Below are 20,810 nucleotides of genomic sequence, written 5' to 3' on the forward strand. Positions count from 1 at the left end.
CTGTGATTTAACACACTGCCTTCAGTGAATCTGGATATGAGGAGGGAGCAGGTTATTATTTATAGTCTAAATTCCTTTTTTTTAATGAGGAGCTAGAGCATTTTGGGGTTAGGTGTCTAGCTTAAGACTCTTGCTCAAGAGCACTTTATAGAAGAGTGCTCAACTCACCCGTTTCCTTCACCCAGATTTTTCCCATTTAACATTCCCCATTCAAGCCTTTGACCCTTTAATCATAAGCCTGCTTCTCTAACCTATACCACACAGCTGCCCCAATTTAGGAAAAAACATTATGTCCAAAATTGTCCCCTGTTGGGAGATAATGTGAAGTAAACTACCATTATCATCTCTTATCAGTCTTAATGCGGTTCCAGCCACACTACCAAGTGATATTATAGCTGTTGTTAAATGTTACAGTCATTAACGGCATGCCATAACTCTCATTGTGCTGTTTTAGAACCGCACAAATCGAAGCAGATCATTTGTTATGCTGATCATGTCGTCAATCACTCTCTTCGTAAAGCTGCACAGCATTAGTTTAAGCTCCCTCCGCTTCAGAGTAGCCACTATAACACAAGACGAGGATCGACTGACTGATTTATCTTTGATAAGTAACCATCTGAGAGAACTTCTGACTAGAAAGCTGGTGGACTGAGTTATTTATTTATTTGTTGGATAAGTTTGTGTTACTCAAAGACCGTCTGCTCACTAACAGATACAGCTGCCCTACTAGCTGACTTACTTAACTGTTGAGAAACTAATTGAGTGACTGAGAGATTGGTTTACCGTGTGACTGGCTGAGTTGACTGACTCGCTTGATACCGAGCAAATCAATTTCAAGGTGTCGAGGTTCTTTTGATTTGGAAGGAAAAGTAAGCGCAGACAGAGTCCCAGGGAGTGTCCAAAAAGTGATTTATTAAACACACGTATTACAGTGTGGGAGCCAGTCTCTTCGCTCATCCCCAAAACAGAAAGCTTTATAGTCTTTATGACGTCAGAACAATTCCTGGACATGATCATATCAGAACAACAACAACCCTTCCCGGACTCGAAACCAGATGTTCCCCATTTATGGTCATAGAACAGAACAACTGTGTAAGACGAGTGTTCTGTTGTGTAAGGTTGTTGGACCAGGCCACCAAAAGTTGAGTGTCCTCATTTGACTTCTTACACTGATCCCATCACTGTACTGGTGCTATGTATGATGAAGCATTGCATCTAGAATGTGACAAATGATACATGATAATAAGGATGATAACTGAATAATGATAATGATAGGTGATAGACTGATGAAGTAGTGATGAAATAATGCTTGTGCATGTGAATAATAACATAGTGACAGAAAAATAACATTCCTTTACGTGACAACTCCTCCTCTTGGGCTCGCTTGCGAGACCAACTTACACCAGGATTTGTCTCACTCATCCTTCCAGCTTACAATCTCCTTCAAGGGCATCATAGACTCAGGTGCCGCTGAACCCTTCGAGCCAGAGCTCAGGGCTCTCTCCAGCATCTTTACCAAAACTCGCCGGACCACAGGGATGAGACAACATCCGATCATTAATATAGCAAGAAAAACAACAAAAGAAAACATGGCAGACATAACAACACTCTTCCATTGCCCAAAGACAGACGTAAACCAGTCTCCCAGTCCAGTGTTTAACATTTTCAGACTCTCAAGCGCCCTAGTCACCGTACCGTCTTGGGCCGTATTGTTGGCAATGAAAGTACAGCACATGTCCCCAAACATGGCACACACACCACCCTTCTCAGCCAACAACATGTCAAGGGCCATGCGATTTTGGATTCCCATTAACGACGTCGGTCCCAATTGTTCCGCAAGACCTTCTACCGCATCCCTAGTGAGATTAGAGAGCCTCAACACATTATAATGAACATAGTTAATGCGATCAACATTTTTGTTTGGAGTTATCCATAGAAACACACTCTCAAAACCGGCCGCTATCTGATTAACTAACTTATACTCATCTGGAACTCCCCTGGGAACTCCTATTGAGTCAATCCAGGTTGGTGAGTCCCATCTTGGGTCATATTTGTGCACACCTCTAACACTTCTCCTACGTCTGGCTGTCAACACACCAGTGTCTTGCTGTGGATCTGTCTCTACCCTATTTCCTATCAGCATTAAAGGTGCTCCTAGGCGCACCAGAGCACATGTTCCCACACTCCCCAGTGGAACCTGCACCAAAAGGGTGTACTGCCCACAATAATAATATAGCCCACCCCTTGCCCAGGTGCCTATAATAGTACTTGGGTCACTTACATTATTGGTAGTCCTGCCGGGGATTGTCCTCTGACACCAGCTTGGATCAATTCTTCCTAACGTATATCTCACACTGTCTGTAGAGAACTCAAAACATGTATAATTATCTTTTTTAGGTGTGAATGAACCTGGTTGTGTACGTTTATCAATTGGCGGATATAAACCTGACAAAGTGGTGCAGTTACCTGTGTTCACTGCCTCTCTAGTTAATCTCAGCATACAATCATAACCCCCCCCATCCTCTGGATACAGAGGAGCGGGTTCAGTGAACAGACGAGGCCTAGCTGTAGCACAAGCAACACAATCAACCACTGCCTGCTCTTTAGCATTTTGAGCCACCCAATCTAACCAAAGATTCCTATCACCAAAACCTGTGGCACGCTCTATTAACTCCTGAGGTTTCAATCTAGTGTAATCTGTGGCAACAAACCATTTCTCTTCTGAGTCCTGGTAAGTAACTGTCTCTAAGGGATCCATTTGCTCTGTGAGATTCATTACAGTGTCATTCCCTACCGGTTTAGATCTTGGATTGAATAAATTCACCCGAATTATCCCCGTTGGATCAGTCCCTGGTTTATCTACCCCTATTACTAAATAGAACGCCCCTCCGTCATAGTTTGCCTCCGGAAGTCTGCTCCACGGTCCTAGGGAGAGAGTGACAGGGTTATGTGTAACAGAATAATCTTTCTGAATGGCTATCCCTTCAAGGGCCTGTGGAACTGTTGGCTGCCATCCTACTCCTGTCCAAGCAACCACATCCTGCCAAGAACACCACTGATCCGTTATATAACTGTAAATGTCTCCTTCCTGTGATGGGCCCCACACAGACTTAGGGTAACACACCATAGGGTGACAACAAATCCACACCTCATATGATCTCCAGCTGCTACCGTCTCCTGGGCATCTAACTACCTCACACAAATCGAAAGTGAACGCTGTCGTGGACCCCTTAACATACCCAAACTCGACTCCCCCACTGGCTTTGAGACACCCATCGTTCCCACCTGAGCCAACCTCGCGCTTGAATTTTCTCAACGGCTCGATCGGTTTGGACTTTGGAGCGGATAGACCTCTGCGTCTGGGCAATTCACCTGTCTGCCAATGAACAAACAAACACGTTACAACACTTATCAACCCCAACATTCCCATTAATTTCCAATTTTCCCACAGTTTCATGATCACTGTCCCCAGGCTCTTTTACTCTTACTTTAAACTTCGTAATAAGAGTATAAAATTATGAGTGTAAACTTATGAGTATAAAAATATGCGATTAACGTACAAAACTATTACGACTCCTTTAAACTATCAATTACTTTAAACTAGAGCCCTAGCCTATCATGAGCCTGGAATGAATTAATGCTCGGCGCGTGACGCTCCTCTTCTTTCTTCGTCTCCCCAGGTAGACTGCTGGGGAGAACCGCTGCACAGGGGGAGAGGATTATTCTGCCTCTATGTTCCCCCTCGTGTTACTTTGGGTGGAGCTTATCTCGAGTAAGCTCTCGTCCGCCACTGCGCATTGAGACCAATGGAACCAGGTCTCACCCTTTCCCTTCAACCGAACCGCACTGGTGGTACGAGCAGTCACCTCGAATGGCCCCGTCCACCTTGGATCTCTCCACTTTCGCTTAATGACCTTCAGCCACACTGCTTTGGCGTCGGGAACGGCACGATCCACCGCATTCACTCCTACTCCAACCTGTTGTGTGAAACTAGACACAAGAGCTTTTAATTCTTTCCAACATTCAGCATGTTTTCTATTACTTTTTATACTTTCTTCCGCCGGGACTGTTGTCCAAGGACCTGGAAACTGTCGTCCTGTCAACAGCTCATATGGTGTGAACCCTGCCTCTGGTTTAATCACTGGCTTTGGATTGTGCCTCCCACAGATCAGGCACGTCCTAGCTTTCTCCTTAATCATATCCCTCAAAAAGGGATGCCACCAATGGCACAGATGTCTCTCCATCTGGGCCACACCCACATGGCCAAGCCCATGTGCTTCTGCAATCTTCTGTTCCGCTAGGTTAGCGGTCAACACCGGTCGTCCGTCAGGTCCTCGCCAGAGACCTCCTTCTTCCCATGCTCCTCGATTCTTCCAGACCCCCTTCTCTTCCGGGGCCGCCTCCTCTTGGGCCTTCCTGGCCTCCTCCAACATGTTGACTCCTACTTCTTCCTCCACGCTTATCTGCACAATCTGCCATAGTGCTTTATAGCCTGCTGCCTCTTTCTCAGCTCTATCGGCTTCCTGATTTCCTCTGGCCACCATGCCAGTCCCCGAGGAGTGACCTTTACACTTTATAATACTCACCTCCTCTTGCACATGGCTTCCTCCATGTTTCAGCTCCCCAATGAGACATGTACAAGAATGTTGCACCTTCTCTCTAAAACAATCTCCTGCCAACCTGTAACCTTGTGTAGAACCTGAGTCAGCAGTTACGTGTTAAGCCTATTTAACTCCCTGCTCCACCTGGAGCCTGTATCCTGCAAAACAAATCTGTTAAATCAAACTTCTTATTTACAACCAACTATAGATCATAAGAGCAATAAAGTATTCAGCACAACAGACAAGTATCATGTGCAGGTTTTCTCCAATCATTAACTCACTATTATTACCATAATTTATCTCCAATCATGAATCATCCCAATTTACTCCACAATTTACTCAGTGACTTTCCTTAAGCAATGTCACTCCACCCATTTATCACTAGGAGCTCAAAAAGTGGCCAGCTAGTGAGCTCCATGTTGAACTATTCCATAAACACTACATCTCTTATTTGTTTCCTCATGTCACTTGTCTGTTTTCTACCGAATCCTCCACATGCACCCTTAACAAAAGCAAAACAAACATTAGCAACACACATTGACCATCCCGGTGATCAGGCGTCATCACCTATAAACGCAGTTTCTTCACACATAAGCCCAGAAATCCTGCAATAGAAAACCAAACGTCAATCAATTGTCCAGTGGTAAATCACATGATCAAACCACATGAAGAACTGTAACTGTAGAGAAGAAAATGCAAATGTTAGCGCTGCGCAGGTGTATACACTTTCTCACAGTTACCTCTGTGAGCAACACACAACACAAACCCATGAATAACACACCCCTGGTAAATTTACAAACACAGAAAGTGGCATTTAAAAGTTAAATCGGCAGGCCACAGCTCCCGCAACCTCGGATGTTGCTGTCATCTCTCTGCTCCTGTAAAAGAAACACACATAAATTCATCCACCCTTTCGTCCTGTCTAGGTGGAGGTTAACTTTGAGTCGTGGTCAAGTCTTATCAGCTTTTGTCAGCTTTTACCAGTCAGTCAGTTTGTTTTATTTCCATTCATTCATCCATTCATTCTTTCTTTGCTGATAGTGGGAACCATCGTCGCATTTGATCTCCACCCTCAGCAAAATGACGTCATTTCAAAAAGAAAAAGAAGAACTTTAGATCGGATTACCTCGCCGAATCCTTCTTAGGCCGGGACTCTCATTTTCTAATTGTCCCAGATAAGTGGCTTCCCCAGAGCCCATTTTAATGTGGAGAAACTCACTTGCAACAATTTTCTTGACGACGTGTAGCGCTTTTAATTCCCAACGTGCAGATCTGCTTAAAGAAAAGAAATTCACAAACAAAATCAGTGCACTGTTCAAAAATAAAAGTAAAATAAAACGAAAATGAAAAAGCAAAGGACAAAACTGAAAAACAAAAGCAAATAAAAATACAGACGCCCAGTCTTAGGACTTGTCACTCCTATAAGTGAAAAAATACCAAATCTAAACTTGGTGCCATGGTAAAACTTTCCCCATACTTCAGAAACAAAAACAAAACAAAACAAAACCAAAAAATCTGCTAGTTTCACTCATTTAAACTCTGGGTGCAGGATTCTGTTCACAAAATAATACTAATTCAATCTATGTATCACTTCTCAACCCACTCAATAAACCAGACAGGATGCTGGTAACAGTATTACCTTCTTAAAATTGTGTTTGATCCTAGTGAGCTGATCGCGTGTGTGTGTGTGTATGTTAGTCGGGTTAATACATTTTCCATTTCTATGTATCCTTTTATGTACCTTCCCCCTTTTTTCTGAAACAAAAACACTCCGTTCACTCCTAAGTTTGTATCAGAAACATCCAAATGAAAAACTCTGTCATAGTCAGGCACAGCTAAACCCCAATGTTTGCAGGTTGCCATCGGCAACCACACTGTGTGTTGTTAACCCCTTCTACCAATGCCCTCTTTTAATGTGTTTCACTTCATGTATGATTTTGTGTTATCTCTAGTGCATATCATGTGAAGGTGTGGTGTTGTCTCTTCATTTTTCTAACAGTACTCTTGCATACCTCAGTGCTTATCTTCCTCCCCCTTTTGTGGTGGTCTGGACACTGTGTCAATCCTCCACTTCCAGGCAGTCGTTTGTCTCCCCGGATTCCTTAACCCAATTTAATTCCCCAAACTAAAGCAGCAGCCTCAGTCATCACGTGCTCCTTTTCTCTCCGCTCTTTTCTCCCACTTTTCAGTCCAAAAAGCAGTCAGTTCTCTTCAGCTTTGTCCCCTGTATCTCCTTGTCCCACTGTCTCTCTCATTGCCATCTTGCTCCAAACATGGCAAATGTCAAACTCAGACAGTCTTCTCAAAGGTCCTTCACACACAGTGAGGTTGCAGCTTGCTGGAAACGCATCTCCACCCATCCAATCTAGATGGTGGATCTTCTCTTTCTGATGCCGTTTGCCCACAGCGCTGCTGGACCTCTCTGCTCAGAACTCTGGTATTGTCTCTTGGACTTCTGTCCATTGTTCATGTTCATGCTCATGCTTCTGCAAGTGCACTCTGTGTCTTCAGGGAGAGATTAGCTTCCTTGGAGTTTGCTTGTCCAGGATGAGAACGGGAAACTGCAAAACAATTCAGCCAAAAATTCTGGCTGGGTGTTTCCATTTTTATTTCTAATGATTTTAACCTATAATTTTCTTCCGACTGCTGCCCATGGAGAATTGATCCAGGTCCGCTCCCCACCTGTAAACGACAGACTGAGAGACTTTCATTACTCATTGTGACTGCAGATGTTTTCATCACTCCTAAAACAACACATCTCTACTTATTTTGTTTTGAACTCTACTGACTTCAAACCCCAAATGTGAATTTTTAGTTGTTCATAACCGCAAACACAAAAAATCTTCTTGATGTTTTTATTAATTATTTTCGTCCACAACACTCCAAATTTTCATTTTGTGTCCAGCAGGGGAATAAGGTGACCTCTAGCATCACTGCTTCCCCAGTTGGAGACAATTTCTCACTCACACTTCCACACTTTTATTTTCTTTGTTTATTTTAGTTCCTTTTCTTTCTTTTATTTTTCACACGCACACATTAACCTGTTTACTCACTCATACAGTCAGCCATCAAATTCTCCATTCCTCCTTGAGTACTTGATCACCTTCAAAGTCACTGTTACTTTCGGCGATTTTATTTATCTTTACCTTAACACTAATTCACTATTTTAGTTTCCTTTATTTTTTCAGTTCACTTGCTCCTATTTGATCACTAAGATTTCTTCTCTTATTATTTCACAGAAAATCAACTAATCTACTTCTCCTTCTTTTGTCATCCAGGAATTCACACACATGCACAGGCTGGTCACTCAGCCCCCACTTTTTTCTCTCTCACAGACACACACATTTTACTCCTCGTTCGGTCCGCCTGTGAACCCGCCCCTCGAGGCTGGCTCACACTCACTTCATGCTTGTCCCAGTACCGTTCAAACTCTCTGTGAGACACGTCTTTCTCTGCTTATTCTGGACGACGTCCTAGACGGCACACAGAGCGGGTGCCATCCGCTCTTGTGCACCTCACAAATTTTCAAACTGCGCCACAGACTCGATACCGCAGTTTCTCTTCCTCTAAAAAATATAAAACCAAACTCAGCCCCCCAATTGACTTCACAGTTTGATTTCTACACAACACAAACATACACTATTTTGTTTAATCCTCATACACTCAGCTTCTGTATTAAATCACTTTCACAGCACACTCAGTTATAATCACTACAAGCAATTTACACAGCAGATTTACACTTTATTTTATATACATGTTATATACACAGGCCTGTATCAACATGAGAAACGACGCCAGATGCCGAGACAAATTATTCACCAGTTCCTTATCACTTCTTATCACTTCTGTATCGGTACACCTAATTAAACAGATAGAGAAAAACAGTTTTTTCCTTTAATCCTCGATGGGCACATGCGCTGCCCCCCTTTGTCTCTTTCTCCTCACACTCACACTGCGGGGTTCACCAAGCCCCCTCCTTTGCAGCTGCTTGAGACAGAGAGGCAGAGACGCTTTTCTTTTTTTTCTCCACCACACACAACAGCAAGCCTATACATGCAAGCTTTTAAACAATATGAGCGCTTCTCCACCGGTATTTACACACTATTTACATACACGGGCCCGTATAGATGCCAGTATTCCTAAGTTTTTGACTAATTTGAAAGCTCTAAGCCCAGGCTTCACCTTGGTCCACAGAACCAGCCTTGATGATCAATAACCCCGCGTCGGGAACGCCCTCACCGGCCACGGTCAGATTTCTAAGCCCTAATTAATTTAAAACCGCTCCCCGCAAGTTAACAGGTCGCTCCACGTCTTGCGTCAAGGGATCAACCTCACGCGTTCAGCTTTACTTAAAGCTCACTGTCACCCACGTTAATAGTCACGGCCGGGTCGCACCCTTCAGCCAAACAGCACAGTAAAAGGTAATCCTTGATTACCTGGCCTTTAACGGGTGTCCGAAGTCCCGCGGGAGGCCACCCGAGCTACCTGAACACCGTCAGTGATGAACGCACGTCTGCGATCACCTGTCGCCGCTACACGCTGAACACTGCGCTCTACGGGGTCTCACCCCGGTCTAGGTTAATTTATACACTGTTTAAAAGCGTCCCTGGGGACTCTCAGCCCCTCAGTTTTCATTTACCTGACGCCCGAAACCGCGTTTCTACCACCCAATGCGTCCGAATTCCCTAATCTTAGAGAGTGCTTGGCATCTAACTCCACACTCTCACTTAACTCTCACTCTCACAAACCAAGCCTCTTAGCTTTATCACCACAAAACCTCACAAAAAACACAGAAAACCCCCTAAAATAAACAACAATAACTTTTGAGAGAATTTTATCAAACTTTTACCACTAATTATCCTAATTAAATAAAATCACTACGGACAGAACCCAGCAGAAGGCCCAGAGTGAACATTCAATTTAGTTTTAACTTCCCATTTAGTACCTTTGGATAAAAATTATTCAACAGGTGGTACTGACCTTTTATACCGCGGTTTTTGTCACCCAGTGGGTCCCCCCCAGGTACCCCCCGTCTTTTGGCACTCCCCAGGAGCTCCGCTCCCCCGCAGCGCGTCTTCTTTCCCCCCAAACCGGGTTTTCGGCACCAAAATGTCGAGGTTCTTTTGATTTGGAAGGAAAAGTAAGCGCAGACAGAGTCCCAGGGAGTGTCCAAAAAGTGATTTATTAAACACACGTATTACAGTGTGGGAGCCAGTCTCTTCGCTCATCCCCAAAACAGAAAGCTTTATAGTCTTTATGACGTCAGAACAATTCCTGGACATGATCATATCAGAACAACAACAACCCTTCCCGGACTCGAAACCAGATGTTCCCCATTTATGGTCATAGAACAGAACAACTGTGTAAGACGAGTGTTCTGTTGTGTAAGGTTGTTGGACCAGGCCACCAAAAGTTGAGTGTCCTCATTTGACTTCTTACACTGATCCCATCACTGTACTGGTGCTATGTATGATGAAGCATTGCATCTAGAATGTGACAAATGATACATGATAATAAGGATGATAACTGAATAATGATAATGATAGGTGATAGACTGATGAAGTAGTGATGAAATAATGCTTGTGCATGTGAATAATAACATAGTGACAGAAAAATAACATTCCTTTACGTGACAAAGGCGAGCGGTGGTTGCTACGGTAGAGAACTGAGCCCAATTGGCAGAAGGAACACTAATCACCACCAGGAGCCACGGATACATGTTTTGGTTGGATGTCTCGATTCCTCGTCTTCCTCTGAATGCTGATTATATTCCGCTGTGGGAGCCGACCTTCTCGACGGCCTACAGATGAGACTAAAGCCTGCTCTGTTTTGTTCCAACATCGCAATCCTCAGAGAGAGCAGAGATGAAAGATAGATAGCAAGGGAAGTAATGGAGCTGTTGACTTTGTTGTAATTAAAGAAGACAATGACTGAAGTTGTTAATCAGGCTGATGAATGTCTCCCGCTCTTTCCTTTGTGTATGGATAGCAATGCTGTACGCGCTAAGCTGATGAGAGAATTACAGTCCTCTCACTGTGTTAAATAGGATCATAGAACGTGCACGTTTTATCAGGATTATCCTCCTCTTTGAAAAAAAGATCAATACTACTTCTTTAGTCATTTGACTGTTTCTAAAGCAAGAAAGATTTTTTTTTAGTGTCATAGTGATATCTTGAAAATAATACTCAGTATGCATATCAAAGCCTCTCCATATAATCTGAAAAGCAAGCATATGCAGTTTGCTCATTTGACATTTTTCTTTGGTCTGTGATCGATGTGGGAGAATGTAGTGATTAACTGTCAGGAGTTTGCTTGGTGTCCTTTCAGTCTATCCCTCCATAAAGAGCAGGGCCTGCAGCCTTGTTAACAGGAGATGGCTTAATTAGTGAAGGAGCAAGAAGGGAGTGGAATGATGATGCATTTTGCCTCTTTTTACCAAGGTCTGCACTTAGGATTACCTGCCCCCCCATCTGTAATTGATGCTTCTGCCCTTTCCAAAGACTGCTAAGATGAGCATTATGAAACACACGGTAGTTGTAGTATTTTATTGCCTTTTGCTACTTTTAAGGATTATGATGCGCAACAATTAATCTGTTGTATTAACGAGCATAGTCTAAGTAACAAAAGCCAGATATTATGGAGCCTGACATGAGAATCACTTGAATCCAATATACAAGCTCAGTCAAGTTAAAGGTTGTATACCTTCTATTAATTTTCACAAACACTGTCTCATCCTCTCAGTTCTTATGGCACTTATATTCATTCAAGAGTTTGCTTTAATTAGTTATTTAATCCATAAAAAGGTGAATTTTATAACCGATGCATGTGACTAACAGCCGCTCTGAATTAAGCAGTCACAGAGAGATTTCTGTTTGGGAGTTGTATTTAAAAAGTTAAAGGACTATATCTTTCCTTATATGTTTCATGACAGCAGCCACTAGTTTGTGAAGTCCTGTTTTGAAGCCTCAAGCATTTCGGTAACAAGCGAGCAGTGAATCAGACTTTGGCACAACATGCTCGCTGGTAACAACTTGTCAATCAGTTAATTAAAATAATTAATTGAAATCTAAATTATCCGCATTATATTAAAAAATATTCGACAAGTAATTATGTTATAAATTGCAATAATAAAAGATACAAAAGTAAAACATAACACTTAACTGATGTGAGTGAGTTTGGGTGTTTAGGGCGGCCAAAATCAGAACTGAAATTAAAAACAACATAAACCCCTGCCCCTTCACACAGTAGCTAAGTAGTGATATCAGACACCGCAAAGCTTGCAGGACTGGTACACAGTGCATGATCCAAAATCTTTTGAAATGTAGAAGAGGAAGAAAAGAGCAGAGAGGGACTAAAATAAAACGTGTTACTCGTGGCTAAGAGGTATTTTTTAAGTGGAGACAGGTTTATTTATGCCACAAAATTTAGAAGAATAAATCAAACTAGAGTTTGTGTCGAAGCTGTAATGTTACCGCTAACGAGTAAATCAAATCTTTTATTCTTCATGTAATCTCTCTCTACAAATCAACACAGCTGTCTAGCAGAGAATGTTCTTTTCTACTATTTTTAAATCATGTTGTGCTTCATTGATTTTGAAATATTTCACTTATTAATATTGATGGTATTATTATACAAACCTCTCTCACAAAACACTTACAAAAATCTGAGATAAATAAATCATTTCTTTTGTTATTTTTACTCATACGTTGTTAAAAACACTGGAAAAGAATTTATTGCTAACAGAGCCACATAACTTTGAATGTAAAGCTTTATGAAGCCCTTATGGAAGATTAGAAATGCTATTACTGCTACTACTACTAATAATAATGATGATCATCATATAATGCTGTGACAATATTATTTTGGTCATCCCACCCAGCATTAATGCCCCATACACCTGTAGCAAACTCACTGTACTAATAATACCTAAAACTCAGAGGAAGCAAAACACAAGAGAATAAAATTTATTATGAACTGGCCAGTAATCTAGAAAACTGCATTATATTTAGTTTTTTAGTACGAAGAGTCACATTTTGATAACATTAATCTTTTCTATTTCTATATGTACTTTTCAGATAGAATGTCTGCAGAAAAAAAAATCAAGAAATGGCAATGCTTTGGTAATGGCTATTTAATGGCTACTTGCCCTCATACAAAGGGACAGATGGCAGACATGACTTTTATAGAGGTCATGCTGGACAGACAGTTTAGTGACAATAAGATTTTGAAATGACATCTTTGTAAGATAAGGCGATGACATTCGGTCTTAGATATTTTTATATCACTACTTTATCATTTGTCAATTTCACTTTTTTGAAAATGTCACAATTCCTGAGTAATATTTGATTAAGATATGTGGATACTGTGAATCTTAAAAAAAGAGACAAAAAGGGAGCAACAAAGACAGTGGGAAAGGAAAAATATAGAGCTGATATATAGCACAATGAGATGAAAAAAAAAACGGCAGGGAATGAGTGGATAGGGGGAGGTGGAAAGGAGGGAGAAGGCTGGAGAGAGATGGAAATTGAAGAGATGTAGTGAATCAATGTGCTTGTCACATCTCCATCCCTTGGGATCCATGTTTTTTAATCTAATTAGCCAGCCCGGTCTTTGTGTTGCTGTCTATCAGTGGTAGCGTCTCAAGGTCAGATCTTCCTTCAGAGGTCTGAGCAGAAACACCAGTCCTGTTGGTATTCAATTACAGCTTAGCCTCACTCTAAACCTCCACATCAGACCTCTCTGCTCAGCCGAGTGGAAACACTCGGAGTGTGTTCGTATGCATTTCAGCTCCAAAACATACACACACTCCGTTGATACTCTGATTACGCTAATGCACACTCATTACGGTTCACAGGAATATCTCAGCGCTGCGTAGAGCTCTGCATGTAAATTTCACTGTCGGAGTGAGTCAATTAGTCAAAGTCATTAATAAATGTACAGAGGAGTGACAAATTAAAGGAAAACCCTGGATAAAAGAAAGGAGAAATACTGATGCACTGCATGGTACACCTGAGCTATTATAAGGTGTGTGTAAAAATGCTAAATAGGCCTAGATAATAATAATTTTGCATCAGTATGCCTAGATGAAAGATTGTTTCCTGACAATGAACCCAAAATCAGATGGGAGGAGCTTCAGTCACAAAGACTGTTTAAGAACCGATATCTGCATTCAGATCATAGACGGTATGAAACTTAACTAAAGTGGCAACATCCATTGGTCTTAAGATTCATATTTCAAAGCTTCAACATTAATTTTTTGCCCATCAGCATGTTGTTTTCTTGAGGGTGAAGCGCTAGGTTAGCAGCTAACAAGAGCAAGTTTACTTAGCAGGTGCATACCTAAATTGTACAGGTGCAATGCAAAGATGCAGAGACCTGCTTTTTAGGTACAAACCAAATACTAAAAGTTCAGTCACCAAAATTTAGGCATAAACTTCGTGGATGGTCTCTGCCAAAGCAAGCCAGAAAATCAATTAAAATGTTCCAAATGTCACACACATAGTATCGAGGTCCAATTTAATGACCAAAGTAGCAGAAATGATGCTTGCAGACACCCATCAGCCCCAGCTGCCTTTTCTAGGACACCTGTCAATCAAATCAGCCACGCCCCTAATTTAATTATCCAGGTGAATGAGTCATGGAAAAAAAAGAAAGAAGAAGAATTGCCCTACTCAGAGTTGTTATGAAGGAGAAATTATCCATAGAGGCCAAAACTGTAGCATGTAAAATACTTTTTAACATTGTAAAGTTTTAACATGGGAGTCTGTGGAGATTGAACCAGCCTCATCTAGAGGAACTGCAGTTTTTGACACTCATTTTTGAGCCTTGGAGGATTCTTTTTAATACAGCTCTATGGGGAAAACAGCAACATAAGCTGCTATTTACAGCTGAAAGAGGGATACCAGTGTAAGGTTGCAGTAAATAAATCGCTGATTACAAAGAAAGAGCCATTTTAAGAACAAGAAGCTATAGAGTAAGTGGAAGAGGTTATTACTACGAGAGAAAAAAATGATGCTTTTACTTGTATTACTGTATGACTGCAAATCGTAATACAGAAAAACCTGTAATATAACTTTAACTTGTAATATACTGTTTAAATTGTTTCCTGGTTTCATTTGTGTTATGATGACATTGATCTGAACTTGCAAAAGCAAAAGGATGTGATCCTTAGACAAAATATATAATAAGACAAAATAGTTTTTCTTGCAAATTTATGACTTGATACTTAGGATGTTAACTTCTGAAGTTATTTCTCTAAATATACAACATCTCTTTTTAACCAACATCTGCTTTGTTATCTATGAAAGAAGGGGTAAAAAATGAAAGTAATTGCAGTTACGTTTTATCGCAATTTCATAAAGACAACAGCACAAGTTTGAAAGGTTTTTACTGTTGTGAAAGCATAGGTAATCTTTGAAATTTTGCACTTTTCTAGAAATGACAATGCAAATTAAACATGTTTACTGACCTCTAAATCACAGTATGTCATGGTAGTATGGAAAACATTAGCATGGTGTTGTTACTACATACTAAAGTCGTCAAAGGAGCTTGCAAAGAAAAGCGTCTGGACTTCTTTAAGTTACTTGAAGACGTTTCACCTCTCATCCGAGAGGCTTCTTCAGTTCTAAGGTCAAATGGTGGAGAGTCCCAGATATAACCCTAGTGGGAGTGTCCCCCCACAGAGGGACAAAAGGACCCCCTGATGATCCTCTAATCGCCTGAGCCAAGGTGTGGAACTGGGTGTGGGTCCCAATCAGCCAGAGTTTCGGGTGAGTTCATTGTGAAACCTGGCCCCACCTTATCATGCGAATTCCTGAGGTCAGATGGCCCAGGGTGTGAGTGGGCGTTAAGGCGTCTGGGAAGGGATCTCAAAACTGGATTATAGATGGCAGAGAGTTGGTGTCGTAAACCACCGCCTCTGTTCAAAGATGGTCGCTCACAGTGGACATAGATGGCTTCTTTCACTCCTCTTTCAAACCATCTGTCCTCTCTGTCCAAAATGTGAACATTGGCATCCTCGAAAGAGTGTCCTTTATCCTTAAGATGCAGATGGACAGCTGAGTCTTGTCCTGTGGAGGTCGCTCTTCTGTGTTGTGCCATGCGCTTGTGAAGTGGCTGTTTGGTCTCTCCAATGTAGAGGTCTGGGCATTCCTCGCTGCACTGTACGGCATACACCACATTGTTAAGTTTGTGTTTTGGCGTTTTGTCTTTCGGGTGAACCAGTTTTTGTCTGAGTGTGTTGCTGGGTCTGAAGTACACCGGGATGTCATGCTTGGAGAAAACCCTCCTGAGTTTCTCTGATACACCGGCTACATAGGGGATGACAATGTTGTTGCGCCTGTCCTTCTTATCCTCCCTCGCTGGTGTCTGATCTTCTTTTCTGTGCCTCTTTGCTGACTTTAAAAACGCCCATTTAGGATAGCCGCACGTTTTGAGTGCTTCCTTTACATGTGTGTGTTCCTTCTTTTTCCCTTCAGGCTTAGAGGGAACATGTTCTGCCCGGTGGTGTAGGGTCCTAATTACTCCAAGTTTGTGTTCCAGAGGGTGATGGGAGTCAAACAGGAGGTACTGGTCCGTGTGTGTGGGCTTCCGGTAAACTTCGATGTTGAGGTTGCCGTTCTCTTCAATGTGCACAGCGCAGTCCAGGAAAGGCAAACAGTCATCCTTCGTGTCTTCCCTGGTGAACTTGATGTTTTTATCCACAGCGTTGATGTGCGCAGTGAAGGATTCCACTTCTTGTGTCTTGATTTTGACCCAGGTGTCATCTACATATCTGTACCAGTGGCTGGGTACTCTTCCTTTGAAAGAGCCAAGAGCCTTCCTTTCCACTTCCTCCATGTAAAGGTTGGCTACAATAGGTGACACGGGGGAGCCCATGGCACAGCCATGTTTTTGTCTGTAATAGCCTTCGTTGTATTTGAAATATGTGGTGGTGAGGCAGAGGTCTAACAGTGTGCAAATCTGATCGGGTGTGAAGTTGGTCCTGTCCTCCAAGGAGCTGTCTTCTTGTAGTCGTTTTCTGACAGTCTCCACTGCCTCCGTGGTGGGTATGCAAGTGAAGAGACCGACTTCACTGACAAGGTCCAGAAACTTACCCTGGATCCAGGTGAAACAATAGTGTCCTTTGATGTAGTCTCTCTCTTCACTTGCATACCCACCACGGAGGCAGTGGAGACTGTCAGAAAACGACTACAAGAAGACAGCTCCTTGGAGGACAGGACCAATTTCACACCCGATCAGATTTGCACACTGTTAGACCTCTGCCTCACCACCACATATTTCAAATACAACGAAGGCTATTACAGACAAAAACATGGCTGTGCCATGGGCTCCCCCGTGTCACCTATTGTAGCCAACCTTTACATGGAGGAAGTGGAAAGGAAGGCTCTTGGCTCTTTCAAAGGAAGAGTACCCAGCCACTGGTACAGATATGTAGACGACACCTGGGTCAAAATCAAGACACAAGAAGTGGAATCCTTCACTGCGCACATCAACGCTGTGGATAAAAACATCAAGTTCACCAGGGAAGACACGAAGGATGACTGTTTGCCTTTCCTGGACTGCGCTGTGCACATTGAAGAGAACGGCAACCTCAACATCGAAGTTTACCGGAAGCCCACACACACGGACCAGTACCTCCTGTTTGACTCCCATCACCCTCTGGAACACAAACTTGGAGTAATTAGGACCCTACACCACCGGGCAGAACATGTTCCCTCTAAGCCTGAAGGGAAAAAGAAGGAACACACACGTAAAGGAAGCACTCAAAACGTGCGGCTATCCTAAATGGGCGTTTTTAAAGTCAGCAAAGAGGCACAGAAAAGAAGATCAGACACCAGCGAGGGAGGATAAGAAGGACAGGCGCAACAACATTGTCATCCCCTATGTAGCCGGTGTATCAGAGAAACTCAGGAGGGTTTTCTCCAAGCATGACATCCCGGTGTACTTCAGACCCAGCAACACACTCAGACAAAAACTGGTTCACCCGAAAGACAAAACGCCAAAACACAGACTTAACAATGTGGTGTATGCTGTACAGTGCAGCGAGGAATGCTCAGACCTCTACATTGGAGAGACCAAACAGCCACTTCACAAGCGCATGGCACAACACAGAAGAGCCACCTCCACAGGACAAGACTCAGCTGTCCATCTGCATCTTAAGGATAAAGGACACTCTTTCGAGGATGCCAATGTTCACATTTTGGACAGAGAGGACAGATGGTTTGAAAGAGGAGTGAAAGAAGCCATCTATGTCCACTGTGAGCGACCATCTTTGAACAGAGGCGGTGGTTTACGACACCAACTCTCTGCCATCTATAATCCAGTTTTGAGATCCCTTCCCAGACGCCTTAACGCCCACTCACACCCTGGGCCATCTGACCTCAGGAATTCGCATGATAAGGTGGGGCCAGGTTTCACAATGAACTCACCCGAAACTCTGGCTGATTGGGACCCACACCCAGTTCCACACCTTGGCTCAGGCGGTTAGAGGATCATCAGGGGGTCCTTTTGTCCCTCTGTGGGGGGACACTCCCACTAGGGTTATATCTGGGACTCTCCACCATTTGACCTTAGAACTGAAGAAGCCTCTCGGATGAGAGGTGAAACGTCTTCAAGTAACTTAAAGAAGTCCAGACGCTTTTCTTTGCAAGCTCCTTTGACTACGATGACCTGGATGACTGAGAACCTTCACAGACATACATACTAAAGTCATGGCATTATTTAAAAAAAATAAATAAATCATGATTCTGAGGGTGTTTATCCCTTTATCCTATGATGAAACATATCTATCCTGATGGAAGTGGTCTTTGCAAACACGCCCCATCAATTAAATGTCAACGTACCATTCACATGAACAGCATGAACCATGTTTTCCATTGCATTGTAATGAGATGATCAATCATGTGTCTACATAAATCTGCTGGTATAGTTGTATGTCAGTGAATGCATTAATAAACACATTAACAATCGATCATCTCAAAAACACAATAATCAATCACAGTGTTGATGGCTGAGGTCATGATGGCATTTGCTTTTTTTCTTTAGTCCTTTGCCTTCGATCATCAGGTAAAAAATGGAAAAACCAGGAAGCAAATACAGGTTTGCCAAAACTACTATAAATACAGTGAATTTTAGAAAGTCAATATGACCCATAGAGCCAGAACAGCCACACAAATAGTCCACACGTGACATGTAGTAAACGTGTGACTGTTTAAGGCATATAAGATGAAGTCAAGCATTGCTAAATAAAAGATCTCCTGCTGTATTGATCTCACAGGGCCAAGGAGATCAGCCAAACATCAGCTCTGGCTCCAGTCTGGCCCAGGACATCGATTTTGCAAGTACCTAATACAACGTCCCCCTCCCCGATCGCTGCCAAGCTTGAAATGCATCATAAAGCAGTTGCATTGTGGAAGCATTTTCTGCCCCATAAAACAGCCAAACACACAGAAGCTGTGCTAAGCCAGACGGCTGCCACTGCTGGAGATGTGATGCTGGTTGCTAAAAAATGCCAGCGCCCTCCATGCTGACTAGGTCAGCAAAGACCTGGAGAGCAATAGATCAAACCTACTAAAAAGCTTAAAATACAATGAAAGAGAGCTTAGTGGATCAGCTTGGAGCCCCTTACTCATGAGATTAGATGAAACAATAATCCCTACTAGGAGACTGCTTTGATATAAATTTAACCTGAAATAACACATATAGCTGGTGGCAATCCACCGATGACAATCTCAAATTTAAGATTAAACTATTTCCAGATATTTGAGCAAAAATACTGAGCCTGATCATTCAAATTCAAATCTGTAGTTCAAATTGTAACATTTCTCTCTGTTAATACAAATCCAGTCCAGTGGTTCAACATAGAAGCACGTATCTGTGCTATGCTCCCACCTAAAATTTCTTCAATTGAATTTTTATGCTACTGATGTATAACTTGAATTTGACTAAATGACGTAACAATTCAATTTAATTTTATTTATACAGCGCCAAATCACAACAACAGTCACTCCAAGTCGCTTTATATTGTAAGGTAGACCCTACAATAATACATGCAGACAAAAACCCAAGCACTCTGGCAAAAGTGGGAAGGAAGAGCTTCCTTTTAACAGGAAAAAACCTCCAGCAGTACCAGATTCAGGAAGGGCCGGCCATCTGCTGCGACTGGTTGGTGTGAGAGAAGGAAGACAGAATAGAATCTTCATGTGTGACTGAACAGCACGTTCTCACTCCCGAGGCGTAACATGCCGACGTTTTGTCACGTCCCCCGGCGTTCCTGAGGAACGTGAAAGGAGACCTTCGGCGTTCTTATGGTACGCGGCGGGTTATGGCCGAAATCCAGTGCAATGACGCTCCCGCGGTAATAGACGTTCCAGCCCTGTATTCCAGCCCTAAACCTAACCTTATCCCTAGCCCTAACCATAACCTTTTTCCTGAGGTTAACCAGGACTTTAATGATGTTAAATAGCGTGTTTCTAAGCGATTTGAAGGAAAAGAGCGAACATGTGTAGATTGAGTCCATACGGTTCTCATATTTCCTCATTTTTCCGAGGTCGTCATTTAGGAACGTGGTGGGTAGCCGAAAACGTAATATGTTGACGATTTGTCACCAGCGTGAAATGTTACGCCTCGGGAGTGAGAACGTGTTGGACTGAAATAAAAACGAGTCTTCCAGTTACAATACAACATGTGAGTTTATGACATGTGAGGACTGTCTGGCCGTATGTCTTTTTCTTTTCTGTTATTTCCAGTCACAGTTTGGTACTGTGGTACCACTTGTTTAGATTTAGTTAAAGATCACTTTGGATTAAAATTAATGCTGTCAGAGTTAATCTAGTTTAAATGACGTTAGCGCCATAACCGCATTAACGTGGCAAATCTCCGTTAGCTGGCCCCGTGTGTGGGGCTGCACGGCGTCAACATGTCAGCGCCATCCAGCCCCACACACGGAGCAATCCGCACTAACTCGTTGACTAAGATTTGCCACTTTAATGCGGTTATGGCGTTAACATCATTTTAACTAGATTAACGCTGACAGCACCAATTAAAATACATTTCTGCTTGCTTGAAAGCTTTTTGCAGTTGCAGGCTTTTTTAGCCAGGTTAACAGGGTCAACGTTTGTCTACTAATTAATTGCATGCTCCATTCTTTAACTCTAGACTGAATAATGCTATCTATTTAATTTATTTCAAGGAACAAGATCTTGTCAG

The 20,810-nt window shown here is 42.5% G+C and overlaps 1 long non-coding RNA gene and 1 pseudogene across 1 annotated transcript in view; both read right to left on the reverse strand.

Annotated features, from left to right (window-relative positions):
* Positions 1-20,810, reverse strand: part of LOC146526110 (uncharacterized) — a 200,449-nt gene that overhangs the window by 123,756 nt on the left and 55,883 nt on the right. The gene's annotated exons all lie outside the window — the stretch shown is intronic.
* Positions 824-10,237, reverse strand: LOC146526112 (uncharacterized; annotated as a pseudogene).

The sequence above is a fragment of the Neolamprologus multifasciatus genome, chromosome 1 (assembly GCF_963576455.1).
Source record: "Neolamprologus multifasciatus chromosome 1, fNeoMul1.2, whole genome shotgun sequence".
NCBI lineage: Eukaryota > Metazoa > Chordata > Actinopteri > Cichliformes > Cichlidae > Neolamprologus > Neolamprologus multifasciatus.